Source organism: Alligator mississippiensis, chromosome 2 (genome assembly GCF_030867095.1).
Source record: "Alligator mississippiensis isolate rAllMis1 chromosome 2, rAllMis1, whole genome shotgun sequence".
Classification (NCBI taxonomy): domain Eukaryota; kingdom Metazoa; phylum Chordata; order Crocodylia; family Alligatoridae; genus Alligator; species Alligator mississippiensis.
The window spans coordinates 118,477,285-118,491,422 of record NC_081825.1 but is presented as its reverse complement, the minus strand read 5'-3'; the positions used below and the strand labels follow the sequence as shown (position 1 = coordinate 118,491,422).

At 43.3% G+C, this 14,138-nt stretch overlaps 1 long non-coding RNA gene across 3 annotated transcripts in view; it reads left to right on the top strand.

Moving 5' to 3' along the window:
* The first annotated feature begins 489 nt into the window (after window positions 1–489).
* LOC132248588 (uncharacterized) overlaps window positions 490–14,138 on the top strand; it is a 91,896-nt gene continuing 78,247 nt past the window's right edge. For all 3 annotated transcript variants that reach the window (XR_009459846.1, XR_009459848.1, XR_009459847.1), the window contains exon 1: window positions 490–3,010. This is a non-coding gene — a long non-coding RNA (uncharacterized LOC132248588). The remainder of the gene's footprint in view (window positions 3,011–14,138) is intronic.

Genomic DNA, 14,138 nt, shown 5'->3' with positions numbered 1-14,138 from the left:
CCTCTGTCCCTTTTGCTGTTGGGTAAAAATGCCATATCACAGAGTTGTGGTTTGTTTTTCTTGACTTGTCTTTGCTACTTGTCAAGCAGCAATCTGGGGTGGAGGGAAAGACTTCAAAATACTTTTGTAAAAACTTGACACAACTCAGAAAAGAGGGAAATGGAAAGTGGGCTGCAATATCTGCCAGTTGGCCAGTACTCAGTCTAGAGTGAGACAGCTTGTTCTGCCAGTCACGAAGAATGCTAGTGGTCAGCTAGCACGTTACCGAGCAAGCTCTCTGGATTCCAGATGAAGGGAGGCAAAGGAAACCATCATTTCATTGCTGGCATTCACCATGTGATATATTGGACTATTTTAGGTTAATCTTTCTGGCCATAAATTGGGAACAACTGTGGTTAAAGCATCCTGTATTCTGTGGTTAGTAGTTGGTGTTGGCAAATTCTGTGGTAACATACTTGGTAGCTAATGCTTTTTATGAATTCCAGATTTTCTTTAAAGACTGGAAGTATGGCTATCCATGCTGCATTGCATCAGGGACCAGGAAGATTATTTGGACAAGAGTTATGAGAGGCTGGTACTGAAGAGGCCAAAGGGCAGTGAAGAGAAGTGGCAGTATGTGACTACTTAAAGAAGGAGGCTCCCCAGAACTGAAGAGCATCAGACTGAAGTAAGAAACTACTTTCAAGCATTCTGTGATGAAAATGCTGAGGAGCAAAGGCAGAAAAGAGGACATCTTCAGGTCTGAGGCAGAGCCTAGAGGGAAGTACAAGGCATTAAGGACACTGCACCAAGGAGGAAGAGTTGGCAATTCTCTTCTGTGGGTGACAGAGGCGCCAATTGGTTATCCAGATTTGGGGGCCCAGGAGGTGTGCTGCCTGCCTGGAACCTGAATTCAGGACATCACAGAGAGACTATCAAAGCTCATCCATCCTTTGGACTGCTACCCCTTCCTGCTTGTCCTTGTAGGTGACAACCCAGGATGCAAAGAAGGATCTACTCAACAGCTCCTTTGCCTCAGTTTTCAAAAAAAAATTAAGCTGTGGCCAGACACCTCATGAGGATTATTTGGATGTAGAAGGAGGCAAGCTGAGGAGGAGATAACTAAAAGGAATCCTGTGGATATAATGTATCTGGACTTCCATAAGACTTTTGACAAGGTCCCACACAGCCTTCTCATAAACAGATTGAAGAAGTAGGGACCAGATTAAATTACTATAAGGTGGATAGATAACTGGCTCAGTAGCCACAAGCAAAGGATAATTATTAATGGGTCCATATCAGAATGGCAGGTGGTTTTGAGTGGAGTCCCACAGGGGTCTGTTTTCTTTAAATCTCCTCCCCCTGCCTCTGCCTCACTGTGCCGGCCTGGCTAGCATCCAGCCATGCTGCCCGCCTGCTGCCCGCCCTCTGCCTGACTCATGTTGCCCGCCCCTCTTCCTCCCTCCTTTGAAGGGAGGAAGAGGGGTGGGATGTAAACCTTCTTTCCCCTTCACCTCAGCATGCTGGCCTGATTGGCATCTGGCTACCTCCCTGCTCCCCACTCTGCTGGAGCAAGGCAAAGGCTAAGGGACTGCTCCACCCCTGCCAGGGAGACAACAGCTGGTGTTTAGAGCCAGGTTTTCCATCCTCACCCCCTTCTCAGTCAGCCAGAGCAGTGATAGTGCTCCAGCTAAGAAGCAGAGGCGGGACCAACCCTACTCCACTGGAGCAGACAGCACAGCCCAAGGCTGCAAAGCAGTCTGGCATGCTGGGGAACTTTTGAGTTTTTTGATCACTTGAACTGGGAAGTGGTCCAGGACAGAAGTTCCATAAACTGCTTTGTCCAAAATCACTTAAATCTGATACTACATTGAACCAAGTTTATCTTAAACAGGTTTCAACCATTTTGTAAGTGGTTTAAGTGCACTGAACGTCTGCTCTGTTACAGGTTTGAACTGGTTTCAGATCACTCAACCTGGTTTATGTGTAACTTCTTTCCCTAGCCTTTGAGGTCAGGCGGGAATTTTACCCCATGATCCAATTGGTATGGACTGTGCCTTCCTCTTTAGTAGGGAGCTTGGCCCTCTACCTGGGGTATCTTGAGTATATATTGGCATCATTTCCTAAAAGCAGGTCACTGGCTGTGATGGTCCCCCTGCTCTACCTGTGGCAGGTTAGGGTGTTAGTCTTATGTAGAGTTATATTATGGGTTGTATAGGATTATTTGGAAAGGTATGATCCTGTGTCAAGCAGGAGTAGATGACCTCTGAAGGTTCCTTCCAGCTCTACTTCTCTAGGATTCTAGGGTTCCTCCTGGGTAATTATGGCTTTGGAGCATACATCGTGGATTGTCATCTGGTTACCTTACTTTTGCCTAGAAGATCTCAAGTCTCTCTTTTCTCATATGTCCTTTATATGTTCTTTGGTAAATGACATGGAGGAATGCTTGCATGTTTGTAGCTTGATTTAGGACATTTATGTGAGCTAGATGGTACAAATTTCTCATTTAAATACTTCAATATATGCTGTATTTTTCATTGATTTAGCAAGGAAACTTAACGGAAGTGAAGGTTACCATGTTATCTATGACCGGCAAGTGAAACCTGGCTCCTTATCTGTGCTTTGGAACATGTGAACAAGTTGCAGTAGGTTAAAGGAGTCAGGGCTTTAGAGGTTCAGTTGCTCTTTGATTACACCATAGTAAATGTGCCCCTTATGTTCCTGTGCATTCTTCATTACACTGTAGAGATGGGGGGAGCTTGGCTCTGAAAGAGACAGACTGGATGCACTGCAGAAGCTTGAAGAAAGAAGAAAGAATAACAGACAGAAAATCGGAAATAACAGGATCAAGAATAAATGAGAAAAATGACAATAGGGTTATATATAGATATCTCTATACATATGTAGATAGATATTAATGGGAAGGAAAAGCTTCCATTTCTAAAAATATTTTTCATATTACATATGTATTTGGCAGAACTTCTGATTCTTCCATCTTTAATGAGAATCCAAGTCTGTGCACAGGGTCTTTGTAAGTAATGTTCTACCTCTATTCCCTCCTGCTATTTCTTTTTCTCCTTGAAAATCCCACAGGTTATGTATTATGTTTTTATTCTGTCTTTCGAGTTTTTTTGATAAGAAGCCCTTCTGGTTTTTCCTGGGTTAATGTGGATTTCTCATCTAATAGTTAACATTTTATATGTAGTTCTTTTCATCTTCAAAACCCTTTCCAAGACATTAACTAATAATCCCCACAACACCCCTGTCAAGTAAGTAAATTAGTATAATGATGTATTTTACAGATGGAAAAATGGGAGCAGAAAAGTTAAGTGATTCAGTCACAGATATGGTAGGTATCAAAGCTGAAATTAAAATTTACTGCTACCAGATTATTGGTCCTGCATTCAGGTAATTAGACCATGCTGCTTTCTTATGTGTAAAAATATTATAATCGCTTGCTCCTAAATTTTCTTATTTTGAAATTCTTGGTTGGCTTTTAACAAGTAGGAATAGGCTTGTGAGTAATTTGGCACAGTTTTAAAAAACATATTAAAGACAAGCCTGTTCACTAGAAGGGGTTTCTGGAGTTTTTCCAGATCTACCGAGACCATTTTAAGATCCTCGTTTAGTATAAAGGATCTCTTAATTATTCTACCATTCATCTTACAATATCACATACAGTGCGCTGCAGTAAATGTAATGTTACTTTCAGCAATCTCATGGGGAAATAAAGTAACAGTGAGATGTATACGGAATGAAAGAGACATAGAAGGAACTACATTTTAAGTAATCAACATTCATTTTCAGAAAACCTCAAAAAGCCTAGGTTAAATAAATAGGAAAGAATGGGGCTGGTCAAATAGAAAGTTAGTAGATTTACTGTAGTCTGATACGCTCAGCAATACTATTCTTGCTTTGTTTTGTGCTTTCAGTCTTATACTAGTAAATATATTTTAAAGAATTTGTCAGGAGGTGTGAAAAGGATGGTATAGCGACTTAAATAGCATAGTTTAACTCCCTCTAAATCCCCAGTAAATCACTGTAGGATATGCATACATACCTATGGAACAATCATATCTATTGTTTCTGGACAGCCTTTCCATTTTTGTCCTTATCCGTGAAGTGCTTATGTTAGTTACATCAGTGTAGGCTTTGCCTTATGCTGCAGGGAGGGAGAGTCATACTTCCAGCAGGTTTTTTAGAAAATGTCTTTGCTTTCTACTCACTATTTAGATCTCACATATTTTAAGATTTTATTGCTTGGAAAGAGCTGTAAACCTTTTCCCTTCCTCCTCCTGCCCCCAGCAGAAAAACAGTCTTTCTAAGTTACAAAGCCACTCAGCAACCTAAAACAGCCCCTCCTTCCCAGCACCATCCTCACCCTCCCCTTCACCCCCACATACTATACTTTAAATATAGCCTTGAATGCTTGCCAGCTGCTTACCCAGCCTTCACAGAGAAGTCTGCAGGGGAATCATCTTTCTGCCTTCATTTGGAAGCAGTGAGGAAATAATCATGGGGCAGTGGAGGAAATTTCATATTTTGAGTACTATTATTTAATTCAATCTCCTCTTTGCTCACTTGGCCAGACAGCCAATCCACCATGAAATGCTCATGTAAGAGATTTTGTAACTTGGTGTGGTTAAAAGGAATCCATATTGAGTCTCTAGGGACTCAAGATGAAGATGGCTTATTCCATAAACTTCTCTAGGTCTCAAAATAAAACTACAACAGAAATTCTGGACTGACTTACAGTAGTTCTGTTAGTTCAGTAAAGGGGTTTGGACTGAAGCAGTTGCTTTCCTTTCAGGATACGGGGGAATTGAGTTAAGGGGTCCAATGGCAAAGTGATTCCATGATAGGGAGTATTAGGGAAAATTCATCTTAATGGATGGATACAACTGTAAATTGATTAGAAATATTAGTCATATATGTGAACTAGACATAGACAAAAATTGACAATTGTTGATCTTATGTTTTGTAAAATTTAATTTAACAAATTTTGGCTTTTACTTGTGGCTCAGATTGGTTCAATGAATATTTTAGAGGAATATATCTCTATATATTTCTGTCTATAGTTTACTTGTGAACTATTTGCCATGGATTAAATTCTTTCCATTTAGGTGAATAGGAATAAGCCAAAAGGAAATTTGACCCTACGTATCCAACTGTTCAGCACCTATTCACTATTTGGTATTTCTGTTGTATGATTGACATCAAGTGTAAGCCATATTCTGTGCTGAGTCAGTGTTGGTGGGATATCAATGAGAATTCATGATGGCCACCCAAGAAGTTTTGGAGGCAACCATACTAAAGGCACGTGCATGCAAGTATTTGGAAGTGTTTTGCTTTCCACAAGCACTGTGGTGAAAAAAAAAATATATGAATCTAGCATGGGAAATGAGAACATGGCATATACTATTAGCATGAAATTGCAATTCCGATTAGTGTTTCTAAATATTAGCCCACTTTACTGTGACTGTTTTGTTAATCTCCTAGCTGGAGGGTTGCACAGGTGCTGCTGGCTGACCCCAGATACTTGACACCTCTTCTTTTCTCTAGCTGAGCTGAGTGGGTAGCAGCTGGGGAGTCAGGTAAGGGCCCACCAAGCAGATACAATATGAGACTCTGCCCTGGCACCCAGAGCTCTGGTTTAGAAAACTAATTACTGCAGCTTAAGCCTCTGCCAGGGTACAAAGACTAGCAACAGATGTTGAATTTGTTCTGGGGCAATTTGTGCCTGCGTTTGTCCAAAACAGAAAAGTCCTAAGTTTGACACATGCATACCACTCAGGGTTTAGGAAGTGGCTGAATGCACTACCACTTTTCAGCCATCAATTCAGTGATGCATTCCCAGGCAAAATTCAGACATGCTTCAAAGTGTCCCAGGGCAACATGTTAACACTTCTTATCCCATGAATCTTTTAGGGTTTGTCCTGGGATAATGGACATAGATGTCTGAACAATTGCACTTTGTTTCCACATAAAATGGTTTCTCTTAGGACAAATGCAACGTCTGCTTGTGGCTAAGTGAGAAGCTGGGGAGCCCTGAATGCTCATTATGTAGCAAGACAAGGTTCCTTGGGTGAATTTGATATCTTTTATTAGACCAACCCAAATGGTTGGAGAATATTTATTAAGCAAGCTTTCGGGTTCAAAAACCCTTCGTCAAGCTAAGGAAGCTTCAGCAGTTGATAGCAATACTTTCACTTTCCCACAACAGAGGCTCAAGCTGCAGAAGCTTTCTATAGTTCCTTGCTTAAAATGCATGCTCCAGCATGCAATTTCCAAAAACTGTTTTTGGGGGGTTTTTGGGGTGGGGGTGGGGGGAAAGGTGCATACTGTATGCGAAGGAACATGGTATTCAAAAATATTGAAATGGAATGAAGAGATGAGGCAGTTCTGGAGCTCCCAAGTGTGTGTGAGGATTGGACACACTTGATCTCACCTTTGGATATTGGAGCATGCTTTATTTTCTGTACCCTATTAATTCACCAAAGTCATAATATGTAGGAGAATGGACTTCTGCTATTTCAATCTGAACAAAGTGAGCCCTTGGGGGAATCATTTCTGTGCTGCCTAGAGTGCAAGGCCTGAGTTGTTCTTGGATCTTTCAGAGACAAACCTTTGTCCCCTCTATAAGGACTGGGACCAACTGCCTGATACTTCAGTCATCTTTTACTGCCTTGAAATTTTCATGAAAAGCAATGGAATGCTCCTCAGACTATGCATGTAACAGCAAGCACATGGTTTACTACAAAGGTCAAGAACTAGTCCTTCCTAATAACTTCAGAGAACTTAATGGAGAAGACCTATTAGGACATCTAGTGCATTGTCTTCCCAGTGCAGGATCGTTCTCAACAGTATATTTTCTAGTGCTTTGTTCAGACTGCTTGAAGGACTCACAGGGTTTACCATCTTGGCTTTTTGACAGTATGCACTACATTGCACTTCCTGATTGTTTTAGAAGTACAAGGGGAAAAGTATATGAATTCCACATACCCTAAGTACCTGACACTGAAACAGAAACATGTTAACAAATTACTTAGAATTATGGAACATTTTAACTAGAAGTGCTAAAATACACAAGGGCAAAGCGGAACTATAGAAGATGAACTTTTGCAGCTGTCAGTTTTTTAAAGCTAGATTAACATTTATGTTCCTAATAAACTATTTTTTTTTAGCTCAAGTAAGTTTTATATTTCTCCTGTTTCTCTCCCCTTCTCACTTCTATCTGTCTGTCCTCCTTGTCTTTACATATGCCATTTATATAACAGCATACTATTTCTCTCTCCCTTTGGACTACCCTTGCCTACTGCTTCCTTACAATTTATCTCTTGGCACCCCATATTTTTTGTTGTCTGTCTCTTCTCCCTCCCATTCCCCACTAACCATTTTCTTTTCTATGTCTTTGTGTCTGTCTTTAATCCCTGGATTTTTAACTTATTTTTTTACACCATCATTTCCTCTTCCTCAATACAGAAAAGGAATGTAGTTTTTCATTCAGATGTTTCAGCATAATACTTTTGGTGTCTGTAATTTTCTTTGTGGCCTAGAGCAGGGGTTCAACCAGGGGTACACATACCCCTGGGGGTACTTTGAAATGTCCTAGGGATTACATGGGGATGTGTGGAGACAGAAAGCTGCCACCACCCTGCGCTGCTGCCTCAAAGGAGCAGGGCTGTGGCAAGGCAGGCTGCACAGACACTGTGCTGCCACTGCTCCACCTCTTGCCATGCCCCTGCTTCGTGTCAAGCTGCTCACTACCCCTCGCCCCCACCCACTCAGCATCCAGCCGCTTACCATCCCCCTTCTCCCCACTCACCATCCAGCCGATAACTCCCCCCCTGGGGGTACACTTACTAAAAAGGGGGTACACTTATTTTTTAAAAGTTGAAAACCCCTGGCCTAGAACATTGTCTTCTCATTTAACAAAGAACTTGACCTGGATATCTCTGTCCTCTCAGTTTTATATTTAGAGACAAGGAAGAACAGAAGTTCCTTCTCTACCTTATTTATATCATTCATTATTTTATATACTTTTGTCCCTTTTTTTAAATTATTGCATCAGTGAAAGTCAGCTATTGGATGTTCATGATGGAAAAGAAAACAGCTGTATTCCAAATCACTATAAAGAGATTTCTGGCAGGAAATATAAGTGTTAACTGCTGCTTATTTAGCTATTAATACAGATGTTATTTCTACCACCAATTAATTAACTGAGAAATGGCAGAGCATACCCATGTGAAGAGTAGCCAACCAGAACAAAATAATAAAGTGAATCTGAAAACAGCTGAGAAATCCTGTGGTAGGATAAAAACAGGCATGGATTTCAGGGTTGGGGGTGCAGTGGTATGCTTGCACCCCCCTTTCCATGGTGAAGGTCACTTGCTGGCAGCTCTTCCCCCTCCCCACCCAGCCCTAGATACCTAGGTCCCTTGCAGGTCTGAGGCACAGCTGGAGCCCTGGGTTGGAATGGAACTACTGGGGAGATGAAGTGGGGAGCAGATGAGGAAGTAGGAACCGTCACACTGCTGCTGCTTGTTTCCAGTTGACCTGGAGGTGAGAAGGCCCAGGACCCACTCCTGTTTCACTCCTGCTGATGGCTTATGGGGTACCAGGTTCCTGCTCTTTCTCCCCCCACTGTTTACCGTACTGGCCCGAAAGCCCCAATTGCATGGAACAGCTATGCAGAGTGCTGGGCAGGGCTGGAGGTAGTGGCATGAGAGGGTGTGTATAGATGAAATGAGGGGCATGTGTGCACAACACTCTAAAACAGGTTAAATTATTTTGCACTACTGTAATGGCATTGGCGTTTGCACACATCGGTGGCGTATTGCGCATTAATTCCAGCCACTATAGCACATTCAGTAGCGTAACGTGCCTTAAATGACTTTGTGGTGCAGCAAACTAAAACACCTCCGAGGAGTTTTAGTTTGCTGCTCTATAGCTGCAGAGTGAAACACTGGGCTCTGTGCAGCTCAGGGGCCGTGCAGGCAGCCTGGCACCAGCCCAGGAAGGCAGGCTCCACTGAAGACAAAAAAAAAAAGTCATCTTTTTTTTTTTTTTTCTTCCCCTGGAGCCTGCATGCGCTGTGTGGGGACCTGGTCCTTCTCTCTGCAGCTGTGGTGGCCCTCGGGACTGCCTGAGCCAGGTGCCCAGGGGTGCATGCTGTCTGGAGCGGGCACTGATGCCACAGAGGGAAGCAACAGCCCTCCCTCCCCCCACACAAGCCAGGGACCACTCCGTCCACTGGCGGCTCGCCCTCCCTTCCCCACCACCGGAGAGACAGGTAAGACATGAGTGTACATGACACAGGGGTTTACTTCACCCTAATTTGAAGTGGTGTTTTTAAAATCCCCGTTTCATCTACACACACCCAGAGTCCACATAATACTCTTCATCCTCTCCCTAGTGACTGCTGGAATGGACGCTATTTGTGCCTGAAAAGCTTAGTCCTTAATTCTGTTTCCATTAAGGTCAATATGTCTAACTAGTGACGTATCTGAGTAAAATGTTCCACATGTGATGACTCATTATGACAGCATGAAATAAATGTTTACATAATTGAAAAAATTAAAATATAAATCTAAGGCTGTTCTCCTATAATTTGCTGCAGCAAGAAGGAAACTCAAAGTCTCTGCATCAGTCTGACTCCATGGGATAAACTGGGTCCTAAATGTTGTCCTTAAAATAGTGGCAGATCAAATTAATTCCTGGTGAAATCCCACTAAAATCAAGCAAATTTGTTCATGGGAACAAATGTAAAATACAACAAATTAAAGCAAGGTGTGGTAACTCAACTATGAAAACCTGGTGTTGTTTTTCTGAAGGTAAAATGTCTCTCTGCTGCAGTAGTTATTTTCCCTAAACACCAGTGGGAGAGCCGCAAGACTTTTGTTAATTCAGTTAACATCAAGCCCTGACTCCTTTTTAGGAACAACAAACAATGCATATAAAATGTAAAGTGTTTCTGGAGTTGGCAAGTTTTTTAGGTTCCCAAATGCCTATCTCAAAACTATGCATAACTATGCTGCTTTTTTCACCCCATCTTTTCTTAAACCACAGGAAAATTCACTGCTTACAGAAAAGGAATGAGAACAGATCATGTTACCAACAAAACACTATCATGTACTGGGTGCAATGTTGCCTCAGTGGAAGGAGTTAAAGCAACACTCACATCCTGCCTTTGGTAAATGAAAAGATTACATTGGTTAATCCCACTATAAAGCATCCCTGGCTAATCCCACTCTAATGCATCTGTGCCTTCAGTGAGAGAAACTGGTTGTAATTAGAGCCATAAGGCATATTAGTTTTGTTGTTTATAGCAACAGAGATAATTGTGTTGCTGGATTAAAATTAAGTAAGAAAAAACTTTCAGGTTTGGCATGAATATTCCTAATTCCTGAGGAAAAGGCAGCATATATAGGGTTTTATTACCTCACAGATGAATGAAATTTAATATGACAAATGCCATGTTGTGATGACAATGTAGCCTCTGTGTTCATGAAATGGCAGTTTTTTATTTAACAGTTCTAGCTCGGACGTTCTGCCTTGTGCTTGCTGCACATCTAAGCCAAAATGGCTTTTAATGGGGGGCAAGGGGGAGGCATGGAAAGATTGTTTTGATTAAAAAGAAACCAGAGATGAAATTAAAGGCACAGTTCAGAAGTGGCTATTATATTTTTTGGCAGACATTTCTTTCACATTTTAGCTTTTATTTAAAAGCTGCTGTAAGTTTAAACACTTATATTCGTATCTGTAGGGAAATACCCTAAAACAATGCATACATTTTATTGAATGAGTAAAAAAAAACATTCTTTTAGGATCAGGAGCAGGTGAGACTTGTTCTAATGGATCAAAGTGAGGTTGTTGTTGATGTTTTCTACAAAATAAAATAACTTCTTGTAGTATGCCTGAGCAAAGTTTGGCTGATTTTCAGAGCATTTTTTAGTTTTTTCTCCTCATTATGGAGGGCCATATGAGAAGAATGACAAATGCCATTTCGTTGCATTGCAGAAGAGTACTTGGATACAACTATCCAGGGGTTCTGTGTGTGATGGGCTTACCCATAGCTGCCTGGTGCATCTGGACTCAGAGAATCTTCACTGTGATTGGTGGAGCCCTTCCACCAATCAAGTGAATGCTGGGGAGGAACTTGCCCCGCCCCTACCCAGGCAAGGCAGAGAACCCACACCTGGGTGAAGCCTTCACTTTGTTTCAATCTGATTGGTCCATTTGCAATCTGGGCGTGGAGCTCTCAGAAGGTATAAGGAGAGCAGCATGCCCGGCACATGGGTGGCTGTGTCAAGGGATGGAGAACCCCTGGCTCAGGGCTAGGCATTCAGTGCTGACAGCACAGCACGGAGTGGTCTGGGAGGGATTGGGACCTTGGAAGCTGCTCATGGCAGCTTGGGTCTGGGTCCCTGGCACAGAGCCAGCAGTCCAGTGCAGACAATGCTGCATGGAGGGTCTGGGAGTGAACTGAGCCCCAGTGTTGCATGAGGTGACTTGGGCCTCCGACCTTAGCAGCAGGCAAAGCCCTGGGAGCATGTGACAGTGCTTGGGGCTCCAAACAGGCCAGCGGCCCAGAAGAAGTAAAAGGCCCAGAAGGCTCCTGCAAGTGAGGAGCAATGTGCCTGAGAGGCCAAGGACCACTCACTTTGGACCTTGGAGTCATGAGTTCCTGAGGAAAGGGGAGGAAATTCCTCCTGGTTAGAAAGTGGCTGCTGGAGGGGAGGTCCCAGGGGGAGAGGGCCCTGTCTAAGTTTATGGGATTCATTGGGGTTTGTGGAAGGCCTAAAGGGCATTAGGGTTTTCCCCTCCCACTAGCCACTGGAGCACAGACCAGGCCATAGGAATAGCCTGGGATTTGGGGACTTTTGAACAGTCAAGTTTATTTTTGATGTTTATGCACCTTATATTTTGTGATAGAATGCCTCATATTTTGTAACACTGCATCTTATATTTTGTGTATTTTTATAATTGTATATGGGTAGATTAACAGAGTGTGGCCCCCTCATGGCTGATTCTGCTGACTGGGGGGAGGGTCCCCAGGTGGCAGCCAATCCCTCTGCTCCAAAACTGGCAGTAGTGCACCCCTGGCACTTCTGGGTGCACCACTAGCACTTCCAGGTCAGCAGGATTGGCTGCTATGTGGGGACCGCTTCTCCTGGCACACTCCCTGGCCGGTGCTGTCATGGGGGGCACTAGCTCTCTTGTCTGCCCCCCCCCCCCCGCCTGAGAGCACTGGCTGACAGGGGGTGCACCAACATTCTCAGGGGGTGCACGTGCACCCCCTACACATTGCCACTGATTTGCAGGATAGAATGTTACATGACAATTGTATATCTGTGTATATATGTTTCTCAATATTGATTTCTTTAGATTTTGTATATATTAATAAATCTGTATCTAGTTAAGCATTCCTTGTCCTGGTCTGACTCTATAAGGAATAGAGAGAACTGGTTTTCATTTGCAGATTCCTCTCACAGCACTCCTGCCTAGCCACCCATCCCTCCTATTTGGAGAGAGAAGCACATATGTGGGTGCACCTGGGTTATGTGCATCTCCCTTGTATAATGTAAGCCCAAACAGGGGAGGCCTCAGGTGGAGCCAGGTGATAAAGCTCTTAAAAATGTGTATTTTGACTGAATATTTTCTTGCTACTTTACCAAGTAAACCAATTTTGCAATCTGAAATAGCTTTTCCCTTCCCACCACTGAGCCTGTGATAGATGGTAAACCTATTTTGGTATATGAATATGAGCCAACAGTGTGCCCTTGTTGCCAAGAAAGCTAATACAGTACTGGGCTGCATTAGTAGGAGCATTGCCAGCAGATCAAGGGAAGTGATTCTTTCTCTTTTTCAGAGCTAGTGAAATCATATCTGGAGTACTGTGTCCATTTTTGGGTCCCCCACTACAAAAAGGATGTAGACAAATTGGACAGAGTCCAATACAGGGCAATGGAAATGGTTAGGGGGCTGGGGCATGACTTCTAAGGAGAGGCTGAGGGAACTGGGCTTATTTAGTCTGGAGAAGAGAAGGCCAAGGCGGAATTTAATAGCAGCCTTCAGCTACCTGAAGAGCCATTCCAAGGAGGATGGAGCCAGACTTTTCTCAGTGGTGGCAGATGACAGAGGAAGGAGCAAAGGTCTCAAGCTGCGGCAAATGGAAGTTTAGGTTAGATTTTAGGAAAAAAAAGCTTTCTTACCAGGAGGGTAGTAAAGCACTGGAAGAGATTACTCAGAGAAGTTGTGGAATCTCCCTTTTTAGAGGTTTTTAACACCTGGGTAGACTAAGCCTTGGCTGGGATGACACAGTTGGGGCTGGTCCTGCTCTGAACAGGGGGTTCGACTAGATGACCTCCTGTGGTCCTTTCCAACCCTGATTATGATTTTATGATTGTAGTCAGGGAAAAAACATCCTTGGAAGCAAGCTAAAAAGCAAATTAAAACCAAAAACTTGATCTGGGGATGATGGAGATCCCAGGGGTGGTAATCAACCATCACTTACCTCAGGCAGGAAAAAGAGCAGCTGGAGCCCAGAGCACTGCACTGTGTTTCTGCAGTGACTGCTCCATCTGGATTAGCAGCTGGGAAGCTCAGAGCAGTACTTCCAGCCTTGGAGAGAGGCAACTGGGGAGAGACTGTGGGGTCTGCTGGAGGATTCTATGGTCAGCACCAACCTGCAGCTAGCTGTGGGAGAAGGGTGTACATTAACAGGCATGGGTAGTTGAAGGACCACCCGTGAGTACAGAGATTCTCAGTGGACGGTCAGTTTGACTTACCATTTTCAGGGGTGAAGCCTTGCACCCAAAGCAGGTATTTTAACTCATGGGAGGTGTGAGACTTGGGACCACCAGCCTGCTGGGTACAGGGCAACTCAAGCCAGCTGGTACAAGTGCTGTTCCTAAATTGATTCTGCCATTGCGGGACTGCTGAAGGAAATTGAGGATGAAGAATCATCCACGAAGGAAGAATGGAAACAGCTTAAGTTGACTGTTGTTTCAGTTTGTGTTGAGGATCCCCGAATGAATTGATAAAGGGTGGGGGGGAGTGGATCAACCCCTGATGAAAGAGAAGATTTCATTTGATTTTATTATTTCATTCTGGACCACTAAAGTGCTCTGACAGAGGAGGGAGATCAACCCTAGGGT